This window comes from Oryctolagus cuniculus, chromosome 12 (assembly GCF_051225735.1).
Source record: "Oryctolagus cuniculus isolate XC-2025 breed Fujian yellow rabbit chromosome 12, ASM5122573v1, whole genome shotgun sequence".
Lineage (NCBI taxonomy): Eukaryota > Metazoa > Chordata > Mammalia > Lagomorpha > Leporidae > Oryctolagus > Oryctolagus cuniculus.
In genome coordinates, this window is record NC_142878.1 from 43066203 (window position 1) to 43089119 (window position 22917).

General features: G+C 41.4%; 1 protein-coding gene across 15 annotated transcripts in view; it reads right to left on the reverse strand.

Moving 5' to 3' along the window:
- Positions 1 to 22917, reverse strand: part of AKAP6 (A-kinase anchoring protein 6) — a 633025-nt gene that overhangs the window by 332326 nt on the left and 277782 nt on the right. For 2 of the 15 annotated variants that reach the window (XM_070053775.2, XM_070053774.2), the window contains exon 1: positions 8238 to 8633. The exons of 11 other annotated variants lie outside the window; for them this stretch is intronic. The gene's annotated coding sequence lies outside the window, so the exon portion shown is untranslated. Of the gene's footprint in view, positions 1 to 8237; positions 8634 to 22917 lie in introns of those variants that run through there. 2 more of the 15 variants (XM_089309803.1, XM_089309804.1) reach the window with 2 other exon arrangements.

Below are 22917 nucleotides of genomic sequence, written 5' to 3' on the forward strand. Positions count from 1 at the left end.
ATGAAATAAATATTGTATCTAATCTACCTCTCAAATGATTAATGCTTGAAAAATTAAAAATGTGAAATAGCATCATTTTTGTTTTTATGATAAATATGTAATATCAAATATTACCTAATGATAAGCTTGATGGAAAACATTATGCAGTATTATCTCAAATATTGTATAACAATTAATGATAATATTTATTTAATATGTTTACTACTGTGTCAAAATGTTATCTAAGTTCTATTATGAGCACCAAATCAATGCTTTGTATTGTCAACCATGGAACAGGTTAAATTGTAACACACAAAGACTGGTCTATGTAAGGTTGGCAACAATTGAAAATCCAATCATCTAAAAACTGAATAAAGGGGCAACTTTACAAATTCTATTAAGAATAATAATAGCCCTAAACAAATCAATAAAAATGAAAATTCCTTCTCTCTCCTTTTCTTGTTGTTGCACTAATATTCATTTTTCTCATATTTTTAAATTTTTGTATTGTGAAATGTGGCTTGCATAATTAAAATTTTGTTAATCATAAATTTACATAACAAATAATTATAATATGAACAAACATGTAACCACCACTGCTGAAGAAACCACATTGCTGATAGCCAAGTTGCTCACCACACGCCCTTTTGCCCGAGGTGATCAACCATATTACTTTATGGTAATCACTTCTTGATTTTATCTTCTTTTTTTTTTTTTTTTAAGAAAGCTTTTATTTAATGAATACAAATTTCATAGGCACAGCTTTAGAAATATAGTGATTCTTCCTCCCATACTCCCCCTCCCACCCCTACTCCCATCCCACCTCCTACTCCCTCTCTCATCCCATACTTTATTAAGATTCATTTTTAATTAATTTTATATGGCAAAGACCAACTCTATAATAAGTAAATATTTCCACAATTTGCACCACACACACAATGTATAAAGTACTGTTTGAAAATGTACCATGCTCATAGAACAACTCATTAAGGACAGAGGTCCTACATGGGGAGTAATAAGTTTACCATCTTACTTGCCTAGTACACATGCCTAAATAAAATAGATTACATTTTCTCTTTCTCATCTTTATTTAAACTGATTCATAGAATATGAATTCTTTTGTCTTGCATCCTTTGCCTAATACTATATCTGATCGATTTTTTCATATCCCAGGGTTTTTTTTTTAAATAATAAAAGAATGTCTACAATGCAGAAGAATATATCATTTGTATGTAAAACTTATAAAATGAGTACCCATCACCCCACTTTAAAAATTTCCCTAGAGGCAGTGGAGGATGGCCTAGGTCCTTGGGCCCTGAACCCGCATAGGAGACCAGGAGGAAGCACCTGGCTCCTGGCTTGGGATTAGCTCAGCGCGCCAGCTGTAGCAGCCATGGGGGGGGGGGGGGGGGGATGAACCAACAGAAGGAAGACCTTTCTTTCTGTTTCTCTCTCTCTGTCTACCTCTGCCTGTCAAAAAAAAAATTCCCTAATTTCAAACTGAGTTTATATAACAATTTCCAAACTCTTTACATAGAGAAAGAAAAGAAGGGAAGATGTGCAGGTAGCGCAGATCCTCAAAGCATGGCTACACACTGGGATAGTGTACCAAAAGCAGTCTGCCTTACTAACTCCAGTGGCTCGGAGCTGACCCAGGCCTACTTGGTGACCAGAACTAATTGACTCCTTGTGGCCCAGGCAGCTGTGGCTCCATTTTGCAGAAAGAAACAATGGCATGTGTTAAACCCCACCAGGACCGGAAATGCTATTGAAATCTGCCTTTCTCCACAGCATTCACATTACTCTTGGTAGGCAGCAGGCAAAATTCTTCTGTCCCTACGATACTGATCCTACAGGCACAATCCAATACTCATTCCTGGGGCACTGAGAATGTATTCCCTACATGCTGCAGTGGCAGGTCTGCTGCTGCTATCCACTTCCTCCAGGAAATACTGAGCTCATGATAGGCCTGAACAAAGCTCCAATTTCTTCCTATTTATCCATGGTACGTAGAGGCAACTATCCATTCATATCACAAATACATATTGAGCATCAATAGTGTGTAAGACACCCCACTAGGTAGCATATATTAAATTCAGTATGAAAAGCAGAGTTGGAGCTCCAGTAAAACTTTACACATGGACAAATATATAAATATATATATAGCACTGGGGCCAGTGCTGTGGAGTAGTGGGTAAAGCTGCCACCTGCAGCACCAGCATCCCATATAAGTGTGGGTTTGTGTCCCAGCTGCTCCACTTCTGATCCAGCTCTCTGCTATGGCCTGGGAAAGCAATGGAAGATGGCCCAAGTACTGGGGTCCCTGCACCTGCATGGGAGACCCAGAAGAAGCTCCCGGCTCCTGACTTCAGATTAGTCCATTTCTGACCGTAGCAACCAGCTGGGAGTGAACCAATGGATGGAAGACCTCTCTCTCCTTCTCTCTGCAACTTTGACTTTCAAATAAATAAATAAATAAAATCTTTTTTTTTTAAAATATATATCATTGACGATAGGTTGATTATAAAGCAAACGAAGTCTCTGGAAGAATGAAACAAGAAATTATTATAAAATAGTTGCTACCCTTTTGGAAATAAGTGAACTAATTTATTTTTGGCTCCTATACCCTGAGAGACCCTGTCAGATCAGAGTCCTCTCTTAAATTCCACAGGCTGCACACCTCTTTGCTACACTACATCCTAAATCTGCCAAAACTGGAAGAGGCTTCCCTCTCTCTGATTATAGTAGCTTCTTTTTTTTTAAAGATTATTTTTTTTTGAAAGTCAGTTACACAGAGAGAGAAGAGGCAGAGAAAGAGAGAGAGAGAGAGAGGTGTTTCCATCCACTGGTTCAGTCCCCAGATGGCTGCAACAGCCAAAGCTGCGCCAGTCCGAAGCCAGGAGCCAGGAGCCAGGAGTTTCTTCCAGGTCTCCCACATGGGTGCAGGGGCCCCAAGAACTTGGACCACCTTTTACTGTTTTCCCAGGCCATAGCAGAGAGCTGGATTGGAAGTGGAGCAGCCAGGTCTCAAACCGGCACCCATATGGGATGCCGACACTACAGGCTACGCCACAGTAGCTTCTTAAGGGTGAAATTAGGTAGTGTTGTTCAGCCTTAGATTTCTAATGGCTGACATACTAGAGGACCTCCATAAAAAATTAGTGAATTTATGAACAAATATTTGCTACCCAGAACATCAGCCAAGGGGCTGGCATTGTTGCATAACAGGTAAAGCCACGGCTTGCAATGCTGGCATCCCATATGGCAACAAATTTGAGTCTTGGCTGCTCCACTTCCAATCCAGCTGTCTGCTAATGTGCCTGAGAAAGTAGTGGTGGATGGCCCAAGTCCTTGGGTTCCTACACCCTCGTGGGAGCCCTGGAAAATCTCCTAGTTCCTGGCTTCAGATCAGCCTTGCCCTGGCTATTACAGCCATATGGGGAGTGAACCAACAGATGGATGGATCTCTCTTGCGCTCTCTCTCTCTCTCTCTCTCTCTGTAACTCTGCCTTTCAAATAAATAAAATCTTAAAAACAAAAGAAAATCAGCCCAAATCTGAAATAAACATTTTAAAGACCCCTTTCAGGATTTTCCCATGTGGTCCTAAGATGTTGAGATATATTAACTTGATTACTGAACAGCTCCACAGATTCTAAATGGTCAAGAATTTTTTTTCTTGTTTTGAAACAGGTATCTACAAAAGCTAAAGCTTTTTATGTGAATCACCAGAAAAATAAATGGTTCCTGCACCTAACTCAGGGGACATCAATTGTTAAGTACTCAGGATTGATATTCAATCAATACACATCAGTGAGGCCACATCTGTTATTTATAGCTAGCAGCTATTCCGCTGACCGCTGCTCAGTTCCCACCAGGCATCATATGTAAGGACGGTAACTTACTATAAAGTAATCACGTGACAATGGAGGAAGAATGGCTAGAGAAAATCTAACACTGCAAAAATGGAACTGCAGAAGGACATCGGAAACCTGCAGTGAATTCGTCTTATACCTCAATTAAATAAATACATGGACCTTGAGAGAGTTTGTGGAAAATGGAATTGAATAACGTGAATTCTCCTCTTGAAACCCCTTCATATATAAGAGTACTCGACAAAGTTCGTAGGCAAATGAAATGAAAAGAAAAGCTTAATTTGGTGCGAAAAGTTTTGAAAGGCTGACATGGTGGTGCAGCGGGTTAAGTTGCTGGGAATGGTTGGAGTCCCAGCTGCTCTGCTTTCAATCCAACTCCCTACTAATGGCCAGGAAAAAGCAGCAGCTTGGACTCCTGACCCTATGTGGGAGACTCCAATCAAGCTCCTGGTTCCCACCTCAGCCATTTGGGGAGCGAACCAGTGGGTGGAAAATATCTCAATCTCAATCTCAATCTCAATCTCAATCTCTCTCTCTCCCCACACACACTCTGCCTTTTAAATAAATATCTTTAAAAACTCATGAAATCCATTTTTATTCTTTTCATAATACATATTTCCCACAAACTTTTTGAAGAATATTCATATTAAAAATGACATAGTTGCACAGTTTATTTTTTAATAATACCTTAGATTAAAAACTCCCTAAAAGAGAAAAACCTTCAAAAGGGATACAGAGTGACAACATTAATGTCATAAAAAGTAAATTTCAGAACAAAGAATAGTACCAGAGACAAGAAGCCTTACTTCATAATGATAAAGGTATAAATTCCTCAAGGGACATCACAATCCTAAACATTAATGAACTAAATGAGAGAACTTCCAAACATACTAGGCAAAAAGTAATAGAATTTCAAGGAGAAACAAATTCGTAATATAACTGGAGATTTTTTTTTTTTTTTTTTTTTTTTTTTTTTTTTGACAGGCAGAGTGGACAGTGAGAGAGAGAGACAGAGAGAAAGGTCTTCCTTTTGCCGTTGGTTCACCCTCCAATGGCTGCCGCGGCTGGTGCACTGCGGCCAGCGCACCGCGCTGATCCGATGGCAGGAGCCAGGAGCCAGGTGCTTTTCCTGGTCTCCCATGGGGTGCAGGGCCCAAGCACCTGGGCCATCCTCCACTGCACTCCCTGGCCACAGCAGAGGGCTGGCCTGGAAGAGGGGCAACCGGGACAGAATCCGGCGCCCCGACCGGGACTAGAACCCGGTGTGCCGGCGCCGCTAGGCGGAGGATTAGCCTAGTGAGCCGCGGCGCTGGCCTAACTGGAGATTTCACCACCATTCTTTAAATAACTGATAGGACAAATAAATATAAAACGACTAGGAATATAGACTGAGAGAAGATTTGAACACTAGCAACCAGCATGACCTAACTGATATTTTAAGGTTGATGGGGAGAGTCAATGCAGTCTCCCAAACAACAGCAGAATACATGTCCTCCCCAAGCACCCCTAAAACATTTTCCAATAGAGATCACAACTGTAAAACCAGTTTCAGTATACTTAAAAAAATTAAAATCAATATAGGCTGATAATATGTGAATCTTAAAAATTTTTAGAACTTTGAAGTGAAATAAAATAGGAATCCTCTCTCTCAAAAAAATAAAAATGCTCTCTGATCACAATTACACTAAATTAAATTACAGTAATGAAAGCAATAACAGAAAGACCTATGGAAAATCTACAATATGTAAAGAGTAAATAATATACTAATTCTAAATAATCTGTGAGACAAAGAAAAAGTCAAATGGCAAACAAAAAAATCATTTTAAATGAAAAATAATAAGCATACACTGTCTAAAAATTCTCACACTGGGAGCAGATGTTATGGCACAGCAGTAAAGCCACATCCAATACCAGAGTGCCAGTTCAAGACCTAGCTACTCCACTTCCAATCCAGCTTCTTGCTAATAAGCTTGAGAAGGCAAGAATAACGGCCCAGGTGCTTGAGTTTCTGCCACCCACATGGGAGACCCAGATGGAATTCTGGGCTCCTGGCTTTGGTCTGGTCCAGCCCTGGTTGTTGTAGGCATTTGGGCAGTGAAGCAGCAGATGGAAGCTCGGTCTCTCTCTCTCTCTCTCTCTCTGAGACTGTCCTCAAACAAATGAACAAATCTTTTTAAAAAAATAAGTAAAAGCTGACAGGAAAAGCACTTTGGAGAAAATTTATAGCACTAACACCTATATAAAACATGAAGAAAGATCTCAAATCAATGATCTCAGATTCCATCATAAATTAGAAAACAAGGACCACTGAGAAAGCACACATAGAGAAACGCTGAACTGTGACCTACACTTGATCTTTGGCAAGCTCTCAAAGGATGAACCTTCTCCAAGACATCCCAAACCCCGCTAAACTCTTCAACCACTGAGGATGTGTGCCCACAGTCACCGGATCTGATAGAAAACTGTGGGCAGCACTTGGCAAGATCGCCAAGTTCTTTCTAAAAGACCAAAAAAAGCAGTTAAGAACTGAAAGGATATAACACATACCTACTGGATTTATTCACAGGAAGTAACACCTGATGATACTATTTTTAACTAGATGGCTTTCATACTTTAATTATGAAAATATCTGCCCCTTTCTACTGTTGTTGGGAGCTAACCTTTTATTAATATGGTTTAATGTCCATTAAACAATTAGGTTGAGGTGTACAAAATTGCCATTTTTATAGGTGCAAAACTCTTTAAGATTGGCAACTTCACATTGTTCAGAAGATAATTCCTGAGACTGAAATAGTTAACAGTATGTTAGAAGAATAATAGCACAGCTTTTCAATTAACTTGACATAGTGTACAAACAGAATATTCTTTCCTACTTGAATTTTAACTTCCTTTTTCAGATCATGATACTTGTCTCTAGAAAATTTTTCCCCACCCAAAAACACAATTTAATACCCACTATATCTAAAAGACCACCCTAAATCCTTCCACACAGATACCCTTCCAGGGTCCCCTGAAAGGCTTCACATAATCATATACATATATACGATTCACACATACACACATACACACATATGCCTCGTTAATGAAAAAGCAGTTTTTTGTTCCTGAGAAATTTATACAGTCATGCAATATCAATAAATTTCAATTTAGGAATCTGATGTGGAAAAAAAGGAACCATTAAAACATTAAGTTGAGACTTCCTTTTTTTTTTATTTTTATTTTTTTTGACAGGCAGAGTGGACAGTGAGAGAGAGAGACAGAGAGAAAGGTCTTCCTTTGCCGTTGGTTCACCCTCCAATGGCTGCCACGGCCGGCGCCCTGCAGCCAGCGCACTGCGCTGATCCGATGGCAGGAGCCAGGTACTTATCCTGGTCTCCCATGGGGTGCAGGGTCCAAGCACCTGGGCCATCCTCCACTGCACTCCGGGCCACAGCAGAGAGCTGGCCTGGAAGAGGGGCAACCGGGACAGAATCCGATGCCCCAACCAGGACTAGAACCCGGTGTGCCGGCGCTGCAAGGTGGAGGATTAGCCTAGTGAGCCGCGGCGCCGCCCCGAGACTTCCTATTTATTTTACATAGAGATTTCTTTACAGAGTGCTCAGCTCTTGAAGTATGTGTTAACCATTCCAATTACAAAACGCTGTTCTCACATACATTTCAGGAATGTCACATGATATGGGGTCCTTGTATGAGGTCGAATAATGCTGGATTAAGTGACCCACACAGGTGGAAGCTCGCAAGTATCACCTGCAGCATTTGTGTATTTATTTTATGCACCAGACACTTGAAAGTCAAAACTAAATTTGATACTTTACAGTGTAGGCCAACCTTGGAGTAAGAAAAGCAACAATACTGCAGCATTTTAGGCTCATTGCACTCATATGGGTAGAAACAGTAGTTTAAGTGAGGCTATTTGGAGAAGAGTAGTATTGATTTTCATTTTAGTCTGAAAATAAAACCCAGGCTCTGTTGAGTAGTTTAAAAATATATGAAACCATGTGATCTAGAACTCACTAAGAAGCTTAACGTTTTCTCCCATTGTTTCCCACAAAAATAATGTCTGCTTTTCAGAGTTAAAATAAAGGAAATAAAACACAAAGAAGAAAGATCAGTCTTGAAGCATTTCACCCGATTCCAGATAAGTCTCGACTCTTTGTGAACTGCCGGTCTCCTTAAGGTCCCACAACCTGAGAGCACTTGAGTAACAACAGCACAAAGATCTCCATTTAATATATCGTCCAGCTAGGGGGTGAAATGCCATGCCCACCGAAACACGCACACCATGTGCAGGACGGACACTTCAAACTCCCCTGCCCAACTCTGCAGTTGAACAGCTTAATAACCTCTGCCGATCTAAAAAGAATTCCACAGAAGCAACAGCCTACCTGGACTGCACAGTGAGAAGAGGTCCAAGGCACAGTGGGGTCCTATGGAGTCTGCTGCCATTTCATGTCCCTCGGCCAAGCCATCCGCTCTAGCAGTTACTCCACCGCCAACTGACAGGTTGAAGCAGGGCAGAGAAAGCCCAGCTTTTGTAACCCAAGTCGATTTGGTTTTTAACCAGCTGCCACTTGTTAACCAGCTTTACAAACAGAGAATCTAAAACACAACATCCAGTCTTCTTTCCACACCTGAACACTTCAGGGCTTTGGGTCTCACTGCCTGGACGCTTGTTATGAACCGTAACTACAGTAAGGTTTCAAAGGCTCAGTCACTCAGCTCCCAGACTGCTAACTGGAATCTCATGGCACATGTGCCCCTCACAATTAGCAGGGTTATTTTAGGCACTGACCTAAGTTCTCAGAGAATGTAAGCTGATGGCAAAGGGGCGTCTGATGTGTCAGTTGCTTGGTTACAGTCAAAAGCTCATGTGTGAAGTGCACAATCAGTGTGCTTCCTCAACACGACATGAGTTTTTACTTCTGCTCAAAAGAAATGCTGAAATTATACACCTTTCTTTAAATACCCACAGAGAGCTCAGACCCTTCGTGAATAAGCACAGAGCGGTTCCAGCTTTGTTAGAGAGTATGGATTATCAGCGGGCAAAGAATTCAAGAGAGGCATGCAAGTGACGTGCACAGCTGTTTTCTGAAACAGTTTTAAAAGCTGACTGGCAGAATCTAGTCACAAGGTGCATTGTTCCACAAGATGCCCCAGTGAAAACAAACTACCCAGAATTTTATGAAGATCATTTACTATACCGTTCCAGGTTCTCATGGAGAAAACTATAAATACAAAAAGGTTACAGACATGTTTCACAACTGTGAAAGTTAGTTCCATCCACCATTTGACATGTATCTACTCATGCATGCTATTTCTAATGAAGTACTCCACCTACTGGCTAACAGGACTGCTTCGGAGACACCTAGCCCACGAGAAAAATAATCCAAAAGAAACAACAGAAGGAAATTGCAGGCTGCCTTCTTACCAGGGAGTCCTTCCAAGCCAGCACCGAGTGTTTGGACTCCCAGAGGCGACACGGAAGAAATTCACAAGCCTTCCAGCTTCCTCATCAACAGGCCAATTCATGGTTTCCACAGAAGTCAGACCTCCATGAGACAGCACAAATTCCCAGGAGGCAGTGGCCGCAAGTGAGATATAAAGAAGAATTTCTGGGGTTGGAGATTTACTCAGAACTGCTCTATAGAAGGAATCAGTCATGTCTGCTTACCAGAGAGGTTAAATAAAAAGGTGAATAAATCTGTTGCCAATGGCTAGTCATGTTCTACTAAAACAGAGCACCCAAATGGATGAGGGTTCAAAGTTCCTCCTCTTTCCTTGGCTTCCATCTCTCAAACATCTTGACCATAAGCCCAGGGGTCAATTCTGCTAGAAGCCTCTGACTCCTGCTGGGTTAATAGCTCCTCCTTGATTCCCTCAGGCTTTGCCTGTGCCTGACATCTTAATGTTCTCTTTCAGTCTGGCATTGCTGTGTCAGGTTCGTCTTTGCAAGGCTGATTTAAAACAACACTGGAAGGGTGCACACTGTGGCATAGCGAGTTAAGCCACAGCTTGGGGCATCTGCGTCCCATATTTTTCTTTTGGAAGTTATGAAAGTTTTCTAAAATTATATAGTGGTTATAGTTGCATACTTCTTTTAATATACTAAAACTTAGTGTATTGTACATGTAAGGAAGATGAAACCTGTATATATATTATAGCTCACAAAAGTTGTTACTAAAAATATAAATGGTCTAGATGCTCCAATTAAAAGCAGATTATAAAATGGGTGTTGTGGTACAGTCAGTTAAACCACCACTTGGGACACTCACATCCCATATCAGAGTTCCAGTTTCAGTGCCTGCTACTCTACTTGAGATCCAGCTCCTTTCCAATAGACCTGGGAAGGCAGCAGACAACTGCCCAAGTACTTGGTTCCCTGCCACCCACATGGGAGAACCAGATGGAGTTCCTGGCTCCTGGTTTTGGCCTGGTTCAGCCCTGGCTGTTGTGAATATCTGGTGAGTGAACCAACAGATGGATTTCTCTTTCTCTGGGCCATCATCTGCCTCCTTCCAGGGTGCATATCAGCAGGAAGCTGGATCAGAAATGGAGTAGCCAAGACTCAAACCAGGCACTCCGATACGGGATGCAGACATCCCAAGCAGCAGCTTAACCTGCTGAGCCACAATACCTGCCTCTAACTAAATAAACTTAAAATAAAAAATGGCATTGGACCCTTAGCAGATGTCAACAAACATTTGCTGAAGGAATAAAGTCTGGAATGTTATAGAATCACTAGAACACACATAGCCTGCTTCTGGGTTCTACAAGCTATGCCCGCCCAACTCCCACTCTTCAGAGATGCTGTTCACTCAGTGTGACCAATGGCTCTGCAGTGGCACACTGGATGTACTGTAGACTTCTTTATAAGACACATTATAAGATTCAATGAATATCTGACGAAGGAGCAAACACATGAACCAATAATAAGTGGAGATTTTAGTAAAAGTGTGACGTAGAGCCCGTTCCTAGTGCCAGTCTTAAACTAGGCCTTACTCTGGTCAGTCTCAATAATAAATAAATAACTGGATTTCTCACACAGTTCCCTCCCTAATGTACAAATATCCTTTCCCTCTGCCATCCCAGTTCCTACTTTCTATAAGCTGAGATGCTTCCATGTTTGACACTATGCAGAAAAGGAGACCGCCACCAGCAGTCAAAGCCAACTCACAATGGGGATTAATCACAGGTTACTGCAGCTACACCCTGGTGGCACTTCAGCCTGTGACTATCTGTCAAGAGTAAGAGAAAAAGAGTACTTTCTTTTAGGAGTGCTCAAAGTATTTGGGCCACTAGAATTGTTCTTAAAAGTTATTTTTGTGATCAGTGGTTTTTTTTCTATCTCCGATAGCATAGCCTGTGGTAATTCTTTACTTTTAATAGAGAGTCATACAACCACAGTTCTGTGGCCATTTATATCCTGGCAGCAACAACAAAGACAAGGAACATGTACTTCACAAGGTCCTATTTTTAATTCTCATTTAAATAGCTGTCAGCTCTTTTCAGTACAACAGAAGAAAGATGACAAGATCAAGACAAGATTTTCTGACCAGAACCAAATATTAACATCAGTCTGGAAAGCTATGCATATCTGAGAATTGACATTCTCCTCAGAGAATTTAAGAAACATTCAGATATAATTTTCGACAACTCTGTCACACAAAAAGGTTATACAGGTAGAGTATCTCTTATCGAAAATGCTTGGGACCAGGCCGGCGCTGCGGCTCACTTGGCTAGTCCTCCGCCTGCGGCGCCGGCACCCCGGGTTCTAGTCCCAGTCAAGGCGCCAGATTCTGTCCCAGTTGCTCCTCTTCCAGTCCAGCTCTCTGCTGTGGCCCAGGAAGGCAGTGGAGGATGGCCCACATGCTTGGGCCCTGCACCTGCATGGGAGACCAGGAGGAAGCACCTGGCTCCTGGCTTCGGATCAGCACAGCACACCGGCTGTAGTGGCCATTTGGGGGGTGAACCAATGGAAGGAAGACCTTTGTCTCTGTCTCTCTCTCTCACTGTCTAACTCTGCCTGTCAAAAAAAAAAAAAATGCTTGGGACCAACAGTGGTTCAAATTTCATATATTTTTCAGATTTTTAAAATATTTGAATATACATAAGAAGTATCTTGGTGATGAGACTCAAAACTAAACATAAACTTTTATGTTTCATATAAACCTTATTTACATACCCTGAAGGTAATTTTATACAATCATTTTTAGTGGACTTGCATTAGTTTTTTTTTTTTTTTTTTTTTTTTAATTTGAGCAGTAGAGAGACAGAAAGAGACAGGAGCACTCAGATTCTCTAGCTCATTCCCTAAATGCCTGCAACAGCCAGGAATTAGGAACTCAATCCAGGTCTCAAATGTGGGTGGTAAGGACCCAATTACTTGAGTACAATTACCTGTTTCCTCCCAGGACACAAACAGAGGTACTGTGATGTGTGACAGCGCCATCTTAACTGCTAAACTGAACATCAACCTCATTTTGAGTGTAACTCATCAGATGAGGTCAGGTGTGGAGTTTTCTCTTGTACCATCAGATTGGTGCTCAAAAATTTTAGACTTTGGATCACTTAAGATTTCAGATTTCTGGATTATGGACACCACACACAAACATACACACACTCATTCCAAATAAAGTCACTTGATAAATTGTCTATAAGGAAAATACTTTCATGATTCCCATAAGAGGAATCTACATTTTAATACTTCTCATCATAAAGTATATTCATTCAATTAAACACAAGTTAATTTGTTCAATAACTAATACTTATAAATCTCAAGTCTCAGAATTTTTAAAGATTATTTATTTTCATTTTATTTGAAAGGCAGAAGGAGAGAGAGAACCCTTCCATCTACTGGTTCACTCCCTAGATGCATGAAACAGCTAGAGCTGGGCCAGGCTGAAGCCTGGAACCCAGGAAGAGATCCAAGCCTCCCACATGGGTGGCAGAAACCCAAGTACATAAACCGTCACCTGCTATCTCCCAGGGTGAGCATTATCAGGAAGCTGGAATCCTAAACGGAGCTGGGACTTGAACCCAGGAACTCCAATATGGAATTAGGGTATCCCAAGTAGCATTGTGTCCATTGCACCAAAGGAAGTTAGAATCTGGAGAGACAGATAAATGAATAGTTCACGATGCAGTTTGAGAAACACAGTGATATCTGAAGAGGATATAAGGAGAACAGGAAGGAGAGGAGGGGCACCTAATACAGAGCAAGACAGAGAAATCAGTTAGAGGACAGGAAGCAAAGCCAAGATCTAAACAACTCTCTTTCTCTAAAGTAAGAGAAAGGCAGACATGGGGAGAAAGAAAGCATTTCAAGGAAGAAAAAACACCCAGGCAGAAGACCTGGAAGCAGGACAGTATGAGGCACTTGTGTTGAGAAAGCGGAAAACACCTCAGTATGAGAAGAGCCTAGCACTTCAGGGTGGGAATGAGTAGAGAGGCAAGAAAGGAAACTGAGGAATAAAATAACCCATTGTGCTTCAGGCCAGCCTGAGGAAGGGCTGTCTAGGATCATGGGTTACACTGCGTCTTCAACCTGAGCCACTTCCCTCAGCCTTTTAGTGGTACAGGAGTTCAATTAAGTCATGTCTTAGTTTCCTGTTTGAGCCATGAATCAGAACAGATAAAAGCAACTGTTGCTACATAAAAGTTACATAACTGACTTAATATTACTCTATATGGAATATTCAAAACCTAAGATGGTTGCCTCATCTTTAAAAGTACATATAATTTTTTAAGAAAGATTTACTTTATTTGGAAGGCAATGTGACAGAGAAAGAGAGAGAAAAAGAAAAAAAATCTTCTATCCATTGGTTCTCTACACCAACAGTCAGTACTGGGCCAGGCTGAAGACAGGAGCCCTGAACTCCATCCAGGTCTCTCACGTGAGTGAAAGGGGCCAAGCACTCAGGCTGTTCTCTACTGCTTTCCCAGGTGCATTAGCAGGGAGCTGGAACAGAAAAGCAGCAGCAGCAGCCAGGACTCAAATTGGTGCTCATAGGGGATGCCAGCATAACAGGCAGTGCTTAACCTGCTGTGCCACCAACATTGGCCGCCATGATACATTTCAAGGCAATGATTCAGAATCACAAAGTTGTTGGTGCTGGAATCCTTGGTTCAAAGTTCTTATTGTTGAGGACAGATTCAGGGTCTGGAATCAGAAATCCAAGTACTAAACTGCTAGAAATGGGCAGCTCCTACACAGAGGTTTGTTTACCCCCAGCACACATTACCTGCTTTCAGTACGTGGTGCTGGGGACATACACTTGTAACACATACAACTTTATCCCGGCAGTCATACACAGTTGCTAGATTTTAAGCGCAGTAAAAGACTCGCAGCAGTGGGGAATGTCCCACCTGTGGGCCACATAAGATTTGCAAAATCATCTGGTCATGCCCTGCCAAGGCAAATGCAGGTGGGTGGGACCCGAAATTTGATAAATCTAAAGCAGGCTGATTTTTAAGTTGATACTTTTTTATGTCCCACAAATGTTGTTGTAAATATCCAAAAGGCCCTTGGCAGAAAAAAGGGTTCCCCACCCCTGAAACTTAGAACAGTCTTTTCTCGTTTTGAAAGGGGAGTGGAAATAAGGGTCTTTTTCATAATGCAGAGGATGATGATAGTTGGGTCTAGGCAGAGACAGCGGGAATGGGAAGCAGTGAAAAGGTTATAACAGCGTTAGGAAGATGTGGTAGACATGATCTGGGGACTGCTTGGACATAGTAGGTGAAGTAGAGATGCTGAGGGTGAGTACCTTTTCCTGACCTGGCGCGAGTAACCAAGTAACCCGGAGGAAGCATGGATGGGTGCACCTGATGCATTTAGGGAGAAAGAGGCTGCATCCTACTTTTGAGACAGCAGAACCAACTTGAGATTGATAGAGTGACAGATGCCACAGCCAGATCACTTTCACATTCCTTGGATAGTAGGTGGCGTTTTTGGTATCTGAGGTGGCTTAGGCTACCTTTGCTCCTCTTGGAGTTATCATAAAACTAGAATCACTACTCCTCGATAATCCCATGGTACTTAAACTGTATCTTAAACTGCCAGTTTATATCATTTATTGATTTCTAATTCTGGTTATGCAGACCAGCTTATGCAGACCACCCACTTCACTGAGAACAACTAAAGAAGCCAAGCAAAAAGGAATCAGTTTGAAGGCACCTGAGAGTTCCCAATGCAGCAGGGATTTGAATCTTCAGCCCACAGAGACCGAAAACTCAGAGAAGATAACCAGCACCATTTTCCTCCTCCAGGACTTCACAGCTACACAAGCAGAGCTGAGAGGCTGAGAACCTGAGCTGGACATTTTTCTTTTCCTTAAGATTTAGTTATTTATTTGAGAGGCAGAGTTACAGACAGAGGGATAGACACAGAGAGAGGTCTTCCATCACTGGTTCACTCCTCAAATGAAAACAATGGCTGAAGCTGGGCTGATCTGATCAGAAGCCAAGAGCCAAGAGACTCCCACATGGGTGCAGGGGCCAAGCACTTGGGCCATCTTCCACTACTTTCCCAGGCCATTAGCAGGGAGCTGGATTGAAAGAGGAGCAGCTGGGACTTGAACTGGCACCCATATGGGATGTTGGTGCCGCTGGCAGAGGCTTGACTTACTACACCACATCACAGACCCCTAGCTGAACTTCCAATAGCCTTCAGCATGGAAGGATGAAAACAGCAGAATCCTATCCTCCCTAGTGAGGCGGGGCCTGGTAAGAATGAAGGCCATCAGAGAGGCCATCTAAAGGACCACTCCTTCAAAGGACCAGGAGTAAACCAGAAACAGACCAGTACTCACAAAATGAATCTACAATACATTTAAAAAGATCGTATTTTTTGCATCATGCTTAAGTTGGATGAATTCATTCCAGAAAAACAAGGTTAAATGTTTGAAAAATAAATGTTTGAAAAATCATATGATGATCTCAACACATTTAGGAAAAAAAGTGTTTGATAAAAAAGCAATATTCATGGAAAACACTTCATGGTACCTTGAATATGATTTTATTCCTGAGCTCATACAGAACCTTAAGCCCCAAGGTCATAAGTTAATGGCATTAAGAAAATGGAAACTAAATCTAATTGTGGTTTCTAGAGGTGAGACCTAGTGGCAGTTCCTTAGGTCACTGGGTGTGTACCATCAGAAGGCAGCCTCATGAAAGGTTTGTTATAAAGGCCGAAGTTTGAGCCCACTCACTCTCTGCTTCTCCCCACACATGAGATTCTTCCACTGTATATGTTCCACCATTGCCATCCACCACCAAATCAATGGGTCTGCTTAAGCTTGGATTTGAACCTCCAAAACTGGGAGCTAAATAAATCTTTCCTCTTTATGAATCGCCACAGGTATTTTGTTACAGAGGTGAAAAGCTGACTAATAAACCTCATAAATATATTTTGGGCAAAAGAAGCCACATATAAAAGGATATATTTAGGGATCGGCACTGTGGCATAGCGGGTAAAGCCACCACCTGCAGTGCTGACATCCCATATGGCCACCAATTCAAGTCCTGGCTGCTCCACTTCCAATCCCGCTCTCTTTTATGGCCTGGGAAAGCAGTAGAAGATGGCACAAGTCCTTGGGCCCTTGCACCCACGTGGGAGACCCAGAAGAAGCTCCTGGCCTTGGATCGATGCAGCTCCAGCCATTGTGGCCAACTGGGGAGTGATCCAGCACATGGAAGACCTCTCTCTCTGTCTCTCCTTCTCTCTCTGTGAAACTCTTTCAAATAAATAAATAAATAATTTTTTAAAAAATAGGATATATTTATATCAAATATATTTATTTGAAGCAACAGCACAGGGAAACAAATCTGTGATATTTAAAGATGGGTAGCAAAACTAAAGCTTGGAAATGACAATCAGAGAGTCATAAAACCAGTTACTTCTGAAGGGATAGTCGTGGGGGGTGCACCAGAGAGAGGTATGTAGTGTTTCACCATATTCCCAGGAAAGTTCTTTGTTTTTAAATCCAGGTTGTTATAGTCTTCACACAATGAATCCTTAAATATGAGATTGCAGTGAGATTATCAAAGGATGGGAAAGGAGAAATTGGAAACAGTTATTAGAGACAGTTTTTCATGGATAATTACAGTAAGGAGAACAAGGAAATTGGGTAAGTGGAAGGGACTGTAGAGACCAAGGAAGTTTCTCCTCTTTGAGGTTGGGAGATGTGACAGCTTGTTATGTGCTAAAGGGAAATGACCCATCTGCAGTTGTTCTGAAAGAACATAAAGTTCATAGCACTGACTGTCTCTGGAGAGAGGAACTGTCAGTCGGGCAAAAGCATAAACAAAGGCAGGGGAGGCCTCCTTTTTAGTGCTTACCATTTTATTTCTCATCTTTGGAATTTTTATCTTGGCATATATTATCTAGTCATGATTAATCAATCAATAAAATTGAACAAAAAAGGTCAATCTCTACATAGTGATGCGGATAGAGGTCCTAAAATACTACGTGAAGTAAGACAGTTACCAACACACAGTGGCAGTAAACAGCTTGTCTTCATGGTGTCAATGCAAATACGGACTAAACATCTAGAAGAAAGTACACCAGGTTGCCAACCATAGTTACCTATATAGAATATGAAAGATTTCTCACTGATCTGTTTGACTGTTTTTACAATCTTATACATCAGAAAAATATACTCCATATTTTAAAGTATCTTTATCATATGTATGAATCTGCTAGATGAATTAACTCTGTGTATTGAAGCAACCAGGAAACCAACTAGACATTTTTCTGGGCCAGTAGGATCTTTAGCCTTGTACAGGCAGGGATGAGAGCAGAGGAAGAATAGGAAGAATCAGATGTGGGCTGACTGGAAGTCTACTGAATCAGGCTCCCGAGAGTGTATCTTAGAATGCTTTACATGGAAATCTTAGTACAGTGACTCCTAAATTCAAACAAATTATAAATGAAAATATATTTAAAAAAAATCTTTGGGATCTACAAATCTTTTGGCTCTGCTCTGGTTTGTACAAATCACAAAACTGCTTGCTTTCTTCCCTCAGAATAGCTACATGACTCACTTTACATAAATATCTACGAATCATGGAAAGAAATTCAACATCAGAAAGCATGACTATGAGTGGGCACTACCACTGTGACTGAGGCACGAACACTCAAGGAGAAAATCCTTTCAATTCTGCATATTGCACTGTTGTTTCAATCACAAGGCTTCAGGACCCAACACAAATCTTTTAGTAATACAAAATTCCACACAGGATTTACAATTCAGGTCCACTGTCAACTCTTTCCTCTTCAACAACGACCCAAACATTCTCTTACTTGGAGCTATGATTGTTTTCTACCCAGTTCTGAAGAATAGGTCAACTGCTTCTTTCTTCAAAATATCTGATATAGTAGCCAATATTCCTCTTTCAACCAAGAAGCTCCCTATCATTCATTTGAATTAGGAAATAGACATCAAGTCAGAGCCCTCAAAAGAGACTATTAAGAGACACAAACCCAAACTCCAGGTTCCAATTGCTTTAACTTTACAGGAACATTTTTCCTACTTAAAATTTAAAACATGCTGCAAATGCCAATTGCTCATCCTACCTCCCACCTGCAGCATAAACCGTCACTACAGTATGCGTAAAGCCTATCAATGCATTTGGTTTTCTATAATAAAATCATAAACCAGGTAGCTCATAAACAACATAAATATGTTTTTCACAATTTTGGAGGCTAAGAAGCCCAAGATCAGGATGCCACTAAATTTGATATCTGCTGGAGGCAGCTTTCTGGTTCACAGATAGCACTTTCTCACTATCTGTGTCTTTATATGATAGAAGGTCAAATGGTCTCTCTTGTATCTCTTGTTTAAGAGTAGTAATCTCATTCATGAAGGCTGCACCGACATGACCTAGCAACCTTCCAAATGCCTCACTTCCTATTACCATCATTTTGGGGGTTAGGATCTTTACATACAAATTTTGAGCAGGACAAAAACATTCAGACCAAAGCAAAATTCCTTAGTAATTAGCTTACTAGAGATTTCCTGAGCATATGATCTTAGAGAAAAATAAATACATGGACTCAACTACATGACACAGAAAATGTTCAGAATATAATAGTAAAGGACAGTGTATAAAATTGCTGGCAGTTTGAGTCCAATTTATATATTGATGTATATAAAAACTGGAAAAAAGGAAATATAACAAAAATCGTAATAGTGGGTGTCTCTAGTGGGTCATAGATAATTTATTTTTACCATCATTTCTGTAGTATGCATTATTCATATAATCAGGGAAAAACAGTAGAAATTATATTTAAAGCAACTGTATGTGTTTAAATGCAGTTGTAGTCAGTGCCAAAAATCCACAAGTGTGAAAAATTGGTGTTCACTTGGTATAAGCTTCATGTTCCTAAATGTAAACCACCAGACTCAATGGAATTTTTCTCTGAAAGCATTCTTCCCATATTCCTAGGGGTTCTTTAACATGGAACTAGGAGTAGGCAGCTCCATCCAATCCTCTCCTTCCAATTTATTTTCCTAAACTCTTTCCCTGTGTCTTGAGACTACTTCCTATTACTAATACTAATACTATTTTATTCTGAGCCAACGGGGACAACACAGCAGAAATCAGGAACTGCTGACTATTACACCAAGGAATCTCATCCACTTTCTTTCTTAATTCAGGCATTGTCTCTCCCTTGACCTATGCAGCTGGCCTCAAGCCATCCCTATTTCCTGTCTAAAAGAGCCATCATCATCTTCCTTCATATCTAAGCATCACAATATAGTTTTATAGGTTCCAGGAGCTCCTCATAAAATCCACCTAGACATTTACCTTCTTTCCCGTTACTGGTACCTGGAGCAGATGTGTACCTCAGGCTAAACTCAGTTTTCCACAAGTTGATTTTTCTGGCATCACTTCATGTGTCTTCTGATGGCAGAAGTCCCCTCAACCCCTTCTGACTTCCCCTGCTAAGGACACTTAGTCTATCTCTCATCCTATCATCCCTAGGCTGCTGGTTTAGCACGGCTGCTGCTTCACCTCTTCACTCCAGGTGGAGCTGGAATTTTCCTCCTCACTATATTCTTAATCATTCAGACATGTGTTTAGTGGAAGGACTCTCATCCCCCTGACATCCACTCCACAGTTTCACAGATCTGAGCACGATGTCTTCCTGACACATTTGATGACAATCAGTGAGTTGGCTTGTGGGCACACGTGTGTGTGTGTGTGTGTGTGTGTGTGAGAGAGAGAGAGAGAGATAGAGAGAGAGAGAGAGAGAGAGAGAGATGCTTCGAGAACTCAGATCACCATACATGGCAATGCTCAGCATACACTTTGCTCTGAGTCTTAGAGCCTGCTTTTTGCATATAGGGCTGATATCCCCTAGATCTGTAAAGTTTTGTAGATGATTTGCTAAACCTCAGCCATTCAATGCCTATTGACAGGATCATCTAAGACTCTCTGATCATATTAACTATATTTATATAATGTTTACTAGGATCAGGCACTGTGCTGAGCATTTCATAGCTACTATCTAATTTAATGTTCATTGTAGTCCTATGAAGTAGATGCTATTAGTCTGACCATTATTCTATAGAAGAGGAAAATGAGGCACAGTTTTCTGTCTCATACAGCCATGTAAGAAGTGGAGATGGGAGGCGGGGGGTGGCATTGTAGCATAGTAGGTTAAGCATCCGCCTGTAGCACTGGCATCCCATACGGGCATGGGTTCAAGTCCTGGCAGCCCCACTTCCTATCTAGCTCTCTGCTGATGGCCTGGGAAAGCAGCAGAAGGTGGCCCAAGTATTTGGGCCCCTGAACCAGCGTGGAAGACCTGGAGGAAGCTCCTGGATTCTGGCTTCAGGTCAGCTTAGCTCTGGCTGTTGCAGCCATTTGGGGAGTGAACCAGCAGATGGAAGACTTCTGTCTCTCCCTCTCTCTGTCTTTAACTTTGCCTCTCAAGTAGATAAATAAAATAAAAAAAAAAAAAGTGGAGCTGGAATTTGAATCCATATAGTTGTGCTCCAAGAATCAACTATCTCAATCACCACTCTAAATTGTCTTTCATTTTTAACAAGATATCTATAAATAAAAATGCTTCACTACTAAAATATCTGGCTAAATCTGATTTTAGGAACCAAAGTAATAAATATGCCACAAAGCATTTTTGCGAGTCCTTCAGCGTCTTTCTTCAGCTGTTTCTACTTATGTATCTCTCTCCCCACTCCCTCCCCTTCTCTCACCCTCTGTCCCCATTTCATTCAACTCTGTAATTAAGAGAAATCCTCAACATGGCCCCAGTGGCTAAGAGTTTTAATCTTCACCTGGAAGATTCAACTACGGTTTAAAATATGGTTAGATAAAAGTCTATATATGGGAAATAAGGATCAAAAATCCAGTAAGAGTCTTGGATTGCTTAATCCAGTGTATGCTTTTGGCAAAAACATCCAGTGATGTTTTAATGAGTGAAACTAATTTCTGGCTTCGAAGTCTGCTCATCACATTCAAATTTAAGGATGCAGGTGAGCGGGCTGGTTGTATAATCTAGCGCAGCAAACAAAAGTTGGTCTCGGTTGACTTTCCACAGGGAGAAAATTCGGGAAATGCTTTTCTTGACGCTTTGCTCTTCATAGAATTGAAGCAGGATAGATATGCGAGCTAGGGTGGGCAACCCAATCTATTGCAAGCAGTAAAAATGTCACAACCACCTCCTGACAAGAAACAGGCCCAGCCTAAGGCTGACCAGTCAGACCCCAACCACTTCCTTGAGCTGGTCAAAGGAGATCTTTACGGCTGACCAGCCTTTGCTTTATTATAATAGCAAAAAGCATAGCCCTAGGTGGAGACTGAAGATGCTAATGAAACATACAACATATGTTACAGCACGTTATCCCAATTACACCTGCACAAAGAGCCACGCAGAACACGATGAAGGACACACTCATTGGTAATGGGTGCTTCCCCAAGTTGACGTAAGAACCTACCTCAGAGCGGGGACTCTACCTCAGCCGCCCCTAGGTGTGCAACTTACTCTGGAGCGTGCTCCCACCCACCCCTCAAATGAGTACTTCTGCTTTGTCAATAAACCTCATCTTCCAACTGGCTCTTGTGTCCCACCCTTGAGTTCTCTCCTGCATCAGTGACAAGAACCTGGACCTCTTAGCCACCCCCACCCCCCACCAAGAGAACTGTCAACACGCACCTGCCACCAGTCCTTCAGGACACCTTGCCCAAATGTCACCTTCAAAATAAGAACTGACAACAAAAAGATTCACTAAAAATGGTAAATTGGGGAAGATAACCTGAACCAGTTAGAGCCACTGTGAAGGCAGAGCCGGCATCATGATTAAAGGAGCAGGCTCTAAAGACAGACTCAAGGACTGTCCTAGCATTACAATGGCCAACTATGGGGCACTGAGAGAAAAATGCAACTTCTAAGCCTCAGTTCCCTCATTTGTTTAGTGAGTTAGGACTAGGACACACACCACAGGGCAAGAATGAAACTGCTACTACATGCAATGTACCTGACACATATATTAAGTGTGAATAACAATTCACTGTATTACACATTCATAAACCATTGGAAGTAAAGAATAAAAGAGCACTGCACTGAGATACCCATTCATTTGTATAATGTTCATCAGGTCATATAGCTCTACGTGTTCTTTCCAGTGGGAAGGTTTTTTTTTAAAAAAAGTACTCCCTAGGTCTCAAATACAGATATAAAGTGGAGCATGATTGTGCTAGAGCTGTGAACGTGAACAAAGGAAACCGCTACTAAATGGATGAAAGGTTAGTGTTTTCTTCTGTTTTGCCAAAAGCTGATATACTTCCTGTTCTCCAAAGCCAAGAGTATATAAATAAATTTACAGAAATTTAACACAGAGATCTGGAATCAGAAGACATTGTGGAAAGTGAGTGAAGTACAAATATCAAACAGGATTTTAAAATAAATGCTAAAGTGAACTGGAAACATATTCTGCAAAGGAAACATAAATCCTCCTCTTCCTCTGGGAAACGAGTTTCCACGAAGAAGTAATCCTTATTTCTTGTATGTGTCCATGAACTACAAGCCAGCCCCACCTGAAT